At 39.5% G+C, this 8,295-nt stretch overlaps 1 protein-coding gene across 2 annotated transcripts in view; it reads left to right on the top strand.

Moving 5' to 3' along the window:
- Positions 1-2,930: 2,930 nt before the first annotated feature.
- hs3st1l2 (heparan sulfate (glucosamine) 3-O-sulfotransferase 1-like 2) overlaps positions 2,931-8,295 on the top strand; it is a 29,494-nt gene continuing 24,129 nt past the window's right edge. Inside the window, exon 1 of one of the 2 annotated variants that reach the window (XM_037779058.1) lies at positions 2,931-3,237. The gene's annotated coding sequence lies outside the window, so the exon portion shown is untranslated. Of the gene's footprint in view, positions 3,238-5,098; positions 6,366-8,295 lie in introns of those variants that run through there. The other variant, XM_037779059.1, reaches the window with a different exon arrangement.

Here is an 8,295-nt window from a genome sequence, read left to right as displayed (position 1 = left end):
AAACCCTCAGGAGATGGATGGGTCCAACAACACAGAGTTTACATCCAGGAGACCGCTGTTTGTGTCCTGTGCGTTAAGTTTCACTTTACAATCAGCTGATTGTCCGTGTCCCGTGTTCACAACGCCAAGTCACATTTTCACTGTACAAACGTAGTAAACCTAACTAAGGGGTTTTGTTGACTGAACCTAAGCAAAGCAAGTGCTTTTGTTTGATTCACAACATTAAAGCTGCAATGCGTAAGATTTGGGCAAATATGATTAAAAAAAGTTTGTTTTATAAAACGGTCACTATATCCTGACAGTAGCGCATGTGCCTCTGTGTCCTCCGGTGCTCCTAATGACATCTGCAAGATTTCCCAGACCAGAGGAAAACAACCAATCAGAGCCGAGCTGGAGCCTGCCGTCTCTGAGCAGCTGTCAATCACTCGCGAACTCCGATCAAACGGTCAAACTAGGCAGCGCTGATCAAATATGAATTAATATTATGTTACTGTAATGCCTATTTCTAACATCAAATGTTTTCAGAAACATCTTGTAGTGCACTGTTTAGCTGTAAAATGAGAAAGTTTACCAAATACCAAGCACCGCCCACCAGCCGGAGCACAGCCAATAGGAACAGTCTCTCTCTCTCTGAAATGACCTGTGATTGGACAAAGTCTCCTGTCACGAGCTAGATTTTTTAAAGCCTCAAAACAGAGTCATCCTCGCTTTAAGCTCGTGTTTACTGCTACCGTAAGGTGACGGCGAGCGGTCTGACAAAGCGTCAGTATGTGACGAGTTGGGGCTGACAACGCGTTGTTTGTGCACATAAAATTTGAGTTTGCACATAAAAAAAAAACCTGAGTAGAAACGGCAGAAATTTTAAAAAGGTTTTCAAAACACCAAAAGTTGGTGTATCAATAAAAACAAAATGCGATTAAGACGTAGACTAAAATATGTGCTGCATTTGTATGGCAACTTGACTGATGACTATGCCAACCCTATCTGCTGGTGCAACAAAATGTTTTTATAGACCATAAATTTGCTTTGCTAAATTTGTTTAAAGATTTTTTTTTTTTTCCAATCCAGAACGTGTGACCTCCTTAAAGAATACTTCACCCCCAAAATGATCATTTGAATACACGAATCTCACACGAAATACCGGAAGTAACCAAGTCGCCATTACTGCGGTGGCATCTCCCTTACGTTATGCACTCACAAAACCAAAGAGTTCAAATTCAGGAGGCCGTGATGTATATTATTACACACCCACAAAAACACCCCCCTCTGCTGAGCCTCATGGGGAGTAGTTTAATGTGGATCTGGAGCAGATTAGCAGGCTAACGCTAAATTCTGTAATCGCTGTGATGGGCTTAAAGGAAACTGAGTGGGGTCTCCTCAAGGTTAAAATGATTGCTGTCTTTTTCTATTACCTGCAAGTGTTCATTCAGGCGGTCAGCTCTTTTCCTCTGTACTCAGGTATTGATTTGAATGGCAAATTTGGCAAACTGTGTTTAAAAATCCCCTTTTAATTGAGTCATTTTTGTCTGTAATGGAGTCCTTACAGTCTTTTTTTTTTTTTTTTTAAAGGTAGCAAAGGAAAGTAAGAATATTTTATCCTGTTTCCAAACAACTTGTCTTAAGTATTATATTATAAATTGATTAATTTATTTTTTTCTTGATTCTAGTGCAGTTTTCTTATTATAGCAGATTTTTCGGTAACACTTCATTTTACAGGTCCACAAAATTCATGGTAACTAGGCGATAATTAGCAAGTAACCTATTTGAAATTTCTTTAGAATTACTGCCAAATTACCCCAATATTTACCTCAAAATTTATCAAAAATGACTTTATTACAAACATTATTTAATAATTATATTTCGCTATTTCCCAATAGCTGGTAATTTATTTAATACATTTCCAGGAAAAGAATACAAAGTTAATTGATATGCTTTATTTCCATGTCTGCTGGTAAATACATAATAATTAGCAAATAACTTATTTGAAATTTCTTTAAAAACTCCCTGAATTATGACATTAGCTACCAGATTACATTTGTGTAGACAATAAGTCACACAATGGTGAGATTTGTGCCTGATCAGAAGTGTCTTCTGTTAGTTTTGGTTTTCCACCTCCGATGAAGAGCAGCCGCTTCTCAAGCCTAAGGACCCTATTTTAACGATTATATGCTATTTTAGCATATGATTATTAAATAAGGTTTATATTAAAGTATTTTTTGATACGTTTTGAGGTAAATATTGGGGTAAGTTGGCAGTAATTCCAAAGAAATTTCAAATAGATCCTGTAAAATGAAGTGTTACCTGACCTGATGAGATGGAGATTTAACTGAAGCGGTTGCGAAAGATTTGTTGATAGAAAGAAACTTGTAAGTGCATGACCGTGATCAGACCTTTAAATCTAGTGTTCATTCAAAGTATTCATGCCATGGTTCTCTAACACTCAACGTCGCGATATTTACCAACAACTTTATCCGAGTGCTGTCACTCAACGACCATTAATAAGCAGTTTGTCCCTGAAATGATTTGAAAAGAGAAAAGATTCCTTTCTCTCTCCACCTACTGCCTCGCTATTCAATTCTGCGTAGAGTCAAAGGCAGAAAAAAACATGGAAAGTGCAAAAAGATTACAGGTTTTTCACTGATATGGGGTCAAACAAAAAGCACAAGCTCACAGAGAGAGAGAGAGAGAAGCCCATTAGAGATATTTGGGTTGTTTTGTGCCAGCTCTCTTTAACTTATTTATGATTCAGGGGACTTGCAACAGCAAAATGAATGATTATGAGGCGGAAAGGCAACAAAAAGAGGAGGTTAAAAACTGGGAATCAAGCAGGAGGAGTCGAGAATGAGGAGGAAATCGTTCTGCTCCTTCATGGTGATTAGATGAAAGAAAAAAACCTGATGTGAGAGAAATAAAAAAGACAAGAAGGAGAGAAAATAAAAGAGGGTGAGGAAGGAGGAGGAGAGGGAGTGGGGTGTTTCCCCGAGGCGGAGATGTGTTTGTGTGTGAACTAATCTCTCTCACACACACACACACTCACACTCCCTCCCTCTCTCTCTCCCAGTCACTCAGTCAGTTGCAACAACACGCTCGCTGAGGTCGGCAGCACAAAGCAGAGTCGCTCTCTTACCAGCACACACACACACTCAGACTCCTCACCTCCTCATTGACGCTGGGGACGAGAGGAAGGAAGGAAGGAAGGAAGGAGTAGAAGATACATTTTGGGAAAACATCAATCAGGTAAGACCTCTTTTTTATCTCTTCCATTCACTCACTGCTTATCTTCATGATAGCACACTGAATCTGAAAAACCCCACTACACTCTCAGCCAATGTTTACACAGTGTAAAGTCCCACTGTACCTGTAGTATCAGTGAGTTAACCTCATCTACTCTCTCTTCACTCTGTACAGCAAGTTCATGAAGTCACATGTTTTTGTTTGTTTTGAGAGAGTACAGTAGAGAAGAAGAAGAGTTGCTTCTAAGTCACAAATGTGAGGAAAGAAATGTTGAGGTTCATTCATCTGATGAGGTTGATGTCTTTTTGTGTGTGTGTGTGTGTGTGTGTGTGTGTGTGTGTGTGTGTGTGTGCGTGTGTGTGTGTGTGTGTATGCGTGTGTGTCCAAGCGTGCGCTGGTTGTGTACAAAATCAGAGTGAGATATGAGGGAAGTGAAAGCAGAGGGAAAATGTTTCAGGAGGAAGTTTTTAAATCTAACAACAGAGTTTCTCAAAGAACACTTTCATGAAGTCACCGCGGGGAGTCATCACACTAGAACTTGTGCTTGCCGAAGGTTTAATACTAACACAAGCACTTGTTCCTTTACTTTTGGTGACGCCAGGAACCAGAATTAGGGCTGTCAATTGATTAATCGCAAATGAATCGCACATTTTTTTATTTGTTCAAAATATACCTTAAAGGGTGATTTGTTAAGTATTTAATACTCTTATGAACATATAGTGAACAAATATGCTGCTTTATGCAAATGTATGTATATATTTATTATTGGAAATCAATTAACAACTCCAAACAATGACAAATATTGTCTAGAAACCTTCACAGGTACTGCATTTAGCATAAAAAAGATAATGCTCAAATCATAACATGGCACACTGCAGCCCAACAGGCAACAACAGCTGTCAGTGTGTCAGTGTGCTGACTTGGCTATGACTTACCCCAAACTGCATGTGATTATCATAAAGTGGGCATGTCTGTAAAGGGGAGACTCGTGGGTACCCATAGAACCCATTTTCATTCACATATCTGGAGGTCAGAGGTCAAGGGACCCCTTTGAAAATGGCCATGCCAGTTTTTCCCCGCCAAAATTTAACGTAAGTTTGGAGCGTTCTTTAACCCTCCTTCCCGAACTGAGTCTGCTACAACCTCCGAAATATTGACTGCATTAATGTGTTAAAGAAATTAGTGTGCGTTAAAATGAATTTGCATTAAGGCGTTATCGCGTTAACTTTGACAGCCCTAATCAGAATAAATTACTTTTGCACCTTAAAAAAAATACCCCAGTTTTAAAAGTTTGGCTTTTTATTGTTTTGTTTTTTTTGCATTTGATAAAATACAACAATTTCATACATTTAACAAAATTGCTGAACTTAAATGAACATTTCATTATTGTCTGCATTGTCTCTGTTTGCTTAAGCAGATCTGCACTCTGTCTGCAGTGCACTTGTTCTAAATTAAAAAAAAATATGTATCAACTAAATAAATGTCTACAGGTAATTAAAAAGCTAAACTTTGTAAAGAGAAACCCATGATCACAAAATAAACAGAGTTTATGGTCGAACAACGTACATTTCATTTGGAGGAGTTTTTGCAAAGACCAAAATGGATATAAGTTTGATATTTTATTGTGTTATCTTTGACATTTTGTTGTCTTTCATTTAAAGGGCAACTTCAGTATTTTTCAATTTTCCCATGTTTTTGTGTCTAACACTAACAGGGACAACAATTTCAGAAATTGGTCCAGTATTGAGGGAGAGAGCTGTAGACGGCAGCTTCTCACAGGCTGTAATATGGTGCTATTGGGGCAAGCTGGCACCGTCATTTACGTCCAGTAAAAGTGCTTGTTTTTGCCACGACAGGCTCTGATTGTTAAGTGTCTGACAGTATGGAAAGAGTCTCGCTCAAGGAGAAGTCTCATTGTGAAATCTGGCAAAGTGATGTGTTGCCGTAAGACAACAGTGGAATAGTGGAATACATTTATGGAGGAAACGTGAGTGCCAGCTGGGCAGAGTTTGTTGTGTTGGAGTACAGAAAGCGTAGCTTAGTGTTATCTAAAAGATTTTCAATGTCATGGCTGAATATTGAGATGATTTCCATAATGTGGATGAGGTCTTTGAATTTGATGGCTGCACGTTTTTATTTATGAGCCAGAGTACACAGATATTCCGATTTCACAACGAGACTTCTCCTTGAGCGGGAAAGGTAAGAAAAACATTATATTTCTCTGTCAGTGGCAAGAACAAGCACTGGTAGTGGACGTAACGTTACATTGACACTGCTCACTTGCCCTCGCAGCTCGTTTCACGGCTGCAGGTTACAGCGTTCTCCCTCAATACTGGACCAATATCAGAAATTGTTGTCCCCATTAGTCACTTAGACACAAAAACATGGGAAAATAGAAATTTAATTTACCCTTTAATGTCTTCCTTCTAATGATGTCAAACTAAGTTTGTATCTAAATGTCTTCAGCATGATTTGGGCCAAGTGTTGTACACACGCACGACAGCTAAAACAAGGCTGTAATTCACCACCAGCACCACTCATCATGATACTCCCACATGACTAATTGGTTAAGTGAGTCTGTACCATGACGAAGACAATATCAAGTCTGGAGCGTCTGAAGAATTCAAACAGACTGAAAAAGACAACCGGAGCAGATCCAGGTCAGAGAGGCTGCAGAGGGACAGACGTAGTGTGTTTTGTGTTTCTGACCATCACTGTGTTTATAAAGAGCTGATGTGAGCAGAGGAGGAGGAGAGAAGAGACGGAGAGAGCAAAGGGATGAATGGAGTCATTGTCTGGTCTGTGTGTGTGCTGAATGAGGGGGCGGTGTGTTTTTGTGTGTCTCAAAACAAACCGTGAGCAATCAGTGTCATGTGAGAGGTTAATGTTACACCAAGATGTGGCGCGTCTCGTAAACAAAGAGATCACGTTAAATAACTGTTACATCCGTGAACTGTTCATGTGGATAAATGCAGAAATACATGACTTCCTCAAACATATATTTCTCAAAAACTATCCCGGTAAAGGTGGAATCTTTACACCACTTGGCCACTTGGGGGCAGCAGAACCAAGTTCGCACAGAGAAAGAGTGATTTCATTCTCTGCTCAGGTCAACGTATCCGCATACAACGGTTCGTATGACATCTTAAGAAAAATGGATTCCTCCTTTTTTGATTGTTTCCCTACGAATGTCCAGCAACACGTGTCGATCTCCGCTCGTTACATGCATGCAGTCTTTTCAAATTAAACTTCCGTCTTCACAGGAAACAACTTCCTTACGTTAAGCCAAGAAAGCTACTTAGTTAGGTTTAGGAAAAGATTGACTTGGTGAGGTTTAAGCAACAAAACTACTTAGTTAGATTTCGGAAAAAAATCGTGGTTTGGCTCGAAATAACCATGTAAGTTAAGTGACAAATAAGTCAACGTTGACTTCTGGTTTCAAACGGGACACAAACACAGGTCTCCTGGGCGAGCGTCCGGTATTTTTAGGCCCACCCATCCACCTCGACCCCCTCTCTATGCAGCATTCGCCGCGCTTTATAATTTATTTCCTGGCTCACGATTACACATGTATTAATTTTCTGGATATTACATCAATTACAGTGCATTATTTGTCATAGATATAGCTACAACAGTGTGTGAGACCATCCTGCTCGGGCTTTATTTGAGTGTTTTTGCTGCAAACAGCTGCCTGCTGCAGCTGAAAACAACGCAAAAAGAACAGTAAAGTTATGTGCCGGAAAACAATGAGCTAAAATTGCTATAAAGCTCTGCAGAGATGAGGCGATAATTTTCTGTGGGTTCATCAGTACAAGCAACTCCTTTTACATACAAGTGGTCATCTAATTCATTTCAATATAAAAATACTGATTGCAGCAGCTTTAACTTGCTTGTGACAAGCTACAGGCTTTAAAGCAGCACAAACAAAAACAATGTAAAAGGAAATAACAATTTTTTTCTCTTTTTTTCCTAATAATCATATATTATTATATATACTGTAATCGCACCAATTGCACGTTTAGACTGAAAATCCTTCCATATAGAAATGTCCACCCAAAAAGTGATGTAACGGTGCACAATCGTGCAATATGACATCACTGATGGGTGTGGCAATGCAAGTGTAATAAACAGGGTTCAGTGTAAATGTTTCCTGCTTTGAGAGTGTCAAATTAGTGAAATGATAGAAATTCAACAATCCAGAGAGAAAATGTAACAGTGCCTCACATGCATTATTTCTTATGACAAATATAAATTGTGAACTTGAGTTATATTACACTTCAGAAGAGTTAAAGTGCTACACAAAGACCAAAACAAAAGAGGATCACAAACTGTCGAAGCAATTAAAACCACAGACGGTAAACAAGCGAATCAATGATAAAGTGATTAGAACATAAAACACTGTCGATAAAATGCAGACAAGCGAAGCAGCAGCGATAAACATTTCTCCTTAAACCGATTTTATGGTATTTCAAACTCTTTCCTGTTTACCTCCGAATTTAATCAGTTTAATTTCCCCCCAAAACTGATTAAGATTACGCACTTAGGAAGCTTCGCTGCCGGAGTTTCACAGCTACAAATCCTTGTTTAGACACAATCCTAATTCTGCAGAAAGCTGGCACCCCGGGGCCATGCAGAGGGGAGGAACAGTAGGTTTTTCAGTACTCAGATGTATTTTCTGTTTAAAAAAAAAACACAACAAAGAGACAGTGGGGAGAAATACGGGGGAGGAGAGGGAGATGGAGACAGTGACGATGGAGAATTAGGGACAAATCGAGCAAAGTTCGATGGAAACATGGCGAGACAGCGCGAGCAAGAGCAATTTGGATCAAAAGCGAAATGGATTTTTTGGGGGAGAAAATTAGGAACATGGGACGATTTGAGAGGGAGATAAGAGGCTGAGAGCGACACTGACAAAGACGTGTCAAATCCAGGGGTGGAGGTTTGACGTCTGTGTGTGTGTGTGTGTGAGAGGGGTCTCTGCCACCTTGGTAGCAGAGTACATTATGGCTGTTTGGGCACATTAAGGGGCATTAGCTGGAGGAGCACCCTTGAATAATGCAT

Source organism: Sebastes umbrosus, chromosome 8 (assembly GCF_015220745.1).
Source record: "Sebastes umbrosus isolate fSebUmb1 chromosome 8, fSebUmb1.pri, whole genome shotgun sequence".
Lineage (NCBI taxonomy): Eukaryota > Metazoa > Chordata > Actinopteri > Perciformes > Sebastidae > Sebastes > Sebastes umbrosus.
This window is presented reverse-complemented; position numbering and strand designations above follow the sequence as displayed.